The following is a 4,460-nucleotide window of genomic DNA, read 5'->3' on the forward strand; positions in this document are numbered from 1 at the left end:
CTCTCTGAATGGAGACTGTCACTCTTAATTGAACCACAAGCAAACAGTTTTGGCGCGAAGAAGAATCCAAGGCTGAACAGACCTGCCTCAGGGGGGAGGTTTAGCAAAACACTCATAGATCTCGATCAATCCATTTATATGCTCCAAATGATGGCATTATGTTATAATATGTTACATGTCATGTCATTTAGCTGACTCACATTGATTTTTAAACCCATGGTTTTACCCACATAGTTGCCCGTAGAGCAGTTAGTCGTTATCATATAAGGATTACTGACATGGAAGGGTCATCATCAGACATAGTACATAATAACGAGAATTGTCCCCCCCTTTACACAAGAACATAACACGCAATAACATAACCACCTATAGCTCCTCCGTGTATTTGATTTGGCATGTTATATCTCATGCAGAATAATCTTGTTATACGAAGCACATGTGTGGATCTGTGTTTGCGTGTGCATCGACATGCCACACAAATACACAATCCAATCATCAGTATTTAATGCTTCATTTCAAAATGCTTGACCATCTGTAGGTGTTCTCAACCACCCTCACAGGGACCTGAACAGCACGGCAGTGGCTCACAGTGTGTTTCCACAGGTACACACACGTACACAGTAGGAGATCCGGCCTCTGTTTACACTTTGGCACTGCTTCGCGTCTCACCCCGCTGATGATTCTCAGTCGGCCGATGGATATTACGTGCTTCTTGGGTAAATCCTGAACCCTATAATAGTTTGTAGTCAAGGCTAAATGAGTAAAAATGTCTTCAGTCGCAGATAAGAAGATATTGTGTGACATATTTGGAAAATGTATATTTCAGTACCCATTTGTATTGTTTTATTTTGTTGTGTGTACCAAATCAAACACACATCCCTTACTGCCTCTGAGGGCCAGCAAACAGCACAGGCAGCTTCATACGCGTGGTTCTATTTTGAGAGACAAGATACAACTTTGGGATGATTGACAAGCAACAGCTGGGAAGGAGGATAAGACGAGCCTGGTATAGAGTGTCACAGGAACTCAGGTGTCAGTCACAACGGCTAATTAAAACAAAGCCAGCAGTGTTAATGAGAAATGATGAGTGAATGTGTTGGAGCTCTCATTTCTGTCAGTTACCTTTGACAAACTCATCAGCAAAGAAAGACTCTATGATCTCAAGAAAGTTTTCCCACAAAGGAGAACAAATTGACAGAAGAAAAGCACCCCACATTTACATACACGCAGAGTAGTGTTGAATTAGAAGCAAGAAGCACCACATGTTATTTCTTCCTCGGATTTGCCACATGAAATCCTGTATGTCATTTCCTAGTCATGTATATGTACTGATCTGGGTATAAGCTGGTGCCGAAGGACACTCGCCTGGCTTCATTTAGAACTCTATTGTTATTATGCAGACAATAATATCATGGCATTTTACAGCAATGGGTACTTTTTATTAGTTGGTGACTAACTGAGAAATATTGACTATGAATGCAGTTTAGATATTTATTGCAGGTTAATTAGCAACACACAAATAATACTGTTCTACTTTGATTCATTACGGTTTGATTACACTTTTAAAAGGAGGTTGCATGGAAAAGTAATAAATCCTTTTGGGGTTGAGGAGTTGAGACAAAGTTGTCAGCAGTCCTTCGGGCTTCCTCTGTCTTCCACTTTCCAGCGGGGGAGAGAAGAAAATCCCTGTCAGCCAGTTCTTGGTGAGGAACGTGTTCCCTTTTTTGTGAACTGAGACGCAGTTCTATCAAACAATGTCCAGGGCTCTGGACGGTGGGTCTTCTTCCTCTTTTATTGTCGGTTGCCGCACTCCTTCCTACCACACACATTTCAATCTAACAGGCGAAACTTTCCTGTATTGCTCAATGCCACATCACTTCTTTTTAATTCATCTTGCTGGCTAATCTTTTTCAGTATCCTGTTCTTATTAGGACGCATACAACCGCACACATGTGATATCATCATCTTCTTTACGGTGCTATTCCTTATAATCACATTACTTCTAATGCTAACAGCGTTTCTGACCCATACGATATGTTGCGACTTGACAGCGCTATTCTTCTAAACAACAAGCTCACCATCAAAATAGCAGTGAACCTCTTTACCAGATGACATGTTAGACATGTTACAGTCTTGGATAGATGCCTGGTTCTAAACTAAACTTATTTAATTAATGTGACCTTAATGTGATGTGGATGTTTCACATTCAACAATTTAAGTTGTTACTGTTGATGAAAAGAGGTTTAAATATTGAAATGTAACTGATTGAAATTGTTCCGTACGACTTAAAATGTTTGATGATGTCATCAACATAATGTCAATGACATTGGTCCTCAATGCACCTGAGGTTTCACTATGTGAAAAGGTTTGTATGTTCTCATACTTGAGTGTGGTCAACACTGAATTTAATACCCGGACCCAGATTCTTCGTCATCGTAAGGGACGTAAAGGCTATTTCTAGTCAGTTGAATAACTCTGGCATGTAAGCTGTCTCTCTCTTTTTCCAAAGCCTGATATTCCTTCTCTAGTCTTCTCAGCAGGTTCTTCTCACAGAAACATGACTGGGATGACTTCACTTGGGATTGGTTGTTCCGGCACAAGTCCAATATTATGGAGCTGTTGAAAGGGAACTGATCTGTATTTTCTTTTGAAAAAACTGTCAAAAAACAGAAATTGTCGATTATAAATGCAAACCATTCCACCTGTGAAACAAAATGAACCATGTGCCGTGTGTTATTTAGCTTTTGTGAAACAAAATATAGTCATTCACAACTTACAGGCAAGGCGAAGGGAGATATTGAGAGCGCTCTGTACAATACACAACACTCCCAAAGTTAGAATGCAAATTCTGAGATGTCTTCTTTTTCTGGACGTCGGACCTGCGCACACACGTACATACACAGTACAGCCAATCACTCTCTTATTCAGCATACGTACAGTCCTTGGTAACTGTTCCTTACTCTCAATACTTTTGACATCATTAAAATATTGAGGTGGTTCAGGTAAATTTCATACAAAACACTGGAAACTGTGCTGTTTTGCGGTACAGTGTAAAAAGGATTCTTACCCAACTGTTCAGTTCCACTGCGGTTTGTGTTTGTTCCCTGAAGTTCGTGTATAGTGCCGCAGTAATAAAGCTCCAATTCTTGCGCCATGGTGAGCTACTCTAAGCAGGGTTCGGCAGTTCTGACAATGCTGAGAGTCTGCATACACTGTCTGATATGTAGCTGCTCTGTGGGTTTTTATTGTGACTTTCAAAAAGAAGGAAGTTGGAACTTAGTTTGAGGTTATAGACAAATAGGTTGCATTTACAACATCCTGTTAAGATAGAGGTCAAAAAGCAACAAAACGCCAATGAGCTCTATATAAATGAGCCTTAAAAAGGAACAGATGTGAGGAGTCAGTAGGGGCAATGGGTATGTTCTATAAGCATATCCTTTTCATAGACATTTTGTGCTAATTTAAAGTGTAATGTTAATGTTAATCCTTTACATGCTTTCAAATCTGCAAAATACAAAAGGAATGTACTTTGGCAATATTATGACAATATGGACCAACCAACTGTCTGCTCTGAATATAGGTGACTCCTAAATCTATGTAATGTAATGTATGTATGTAAACTATGTGATCATGTATCACATGTGCTAGCCTGAAACTAACGCTAGAAACTTAGCATTTAGATATATTTTAACTAGGCCTGTCAACATAAACGCATGAATCTATTCCATTAATGTGGCCGAATTAATGCAACAAAATATTTTAATGTAGTTTACGTACATTTGTTTAGTAAACCGGATGTTGACTGTGGAAACGAAACGGCCGCTAGCTCCAGTCAGTTCCTTCCATCTCAACATCTTACGTTACTCCGCGCGGCACACAGTCTGCAAAGGAGATAGTTGGCACTTCAAACACAGCCGTTAAATGATGAAGAGTTGAGAGCAAAGTGCACAAGGACAGCAGGAAGAGTCACTAGTTCAACATGTTCCACCAGGTGGAATTCTGCCTCCAAGATGATCAAATGTGTGTAGTTTAGTGTTTAAAATAACATTAACAATTAAACAACCGTGTCTTACACTTACACACTTTCTAAAGTGATTACTCATTACTTTTAGGATTTAATCTTTAGAAGAAAAACATTCAACATTCATTAAAAACAACATCGTAACATTAACGACAACATTTATTAATCGCCATTAATCGAGATTAATGAATTCTATGACAGCCCTAATTTTACCTCAATTTGAATTTTGAATTTGTTGAATGTTGTATCACAACGCTGCCAATTGGAGCCAATTCTTCTAGACAACAAGCTCATCATCAGTAACTTTGCTACCTGGAAGCACACTTTGCACTCCATTTTCAGCAGGAAGAGAGTAGATAACAACCGTTGGATGGTGAATGTTTAGTGACAACCATCACCGTACACGGGAAATAGAAGAATATAAAAGCAGAATGCAAAT

General features: G+C 39.2%; 1 long non-coding RNA gene across 1 annotated transcript; it reads right to left on the reverse strand.

The window, feature by feature from the left end:
- Positions 1-1,477: 1,477 nt before the first annotated feature.
- On the reverse strand, positions 1,478-3,249 carry LOC144388900 (uncharacterized). Its single transcript, XR_013453162.1, has 3 exons — positions 3,068-3,249; positions 2,778-2,879; positions 1,478-2,656 (listed from the first exon to the last, which is right to left on the reverse strand). It is a non-coding gene; the product is annotated as an uncharacterized LOC144388900 (long non-coding RNA).
- Between the last annotated feature and the right edge of the window lie 1,211 nt (positions 3,250-4,460).

This window comes from Gasterosteus aculeatus, chromosome 17 (assembly GCF_964276395.1).
Source record: "Gasterosteus aculeatus chromosome 17, fGasAcu3.hap1.1, whole genome shotgun sequence".
NCBI classification, from domain to species: domain Eukaryota; kingdom Metazoa; phylum Chordata; class Actinopteri; order Perciformes; family Gasterosteidae; genus Gasterosteus; species Gasterosteus aculeatus.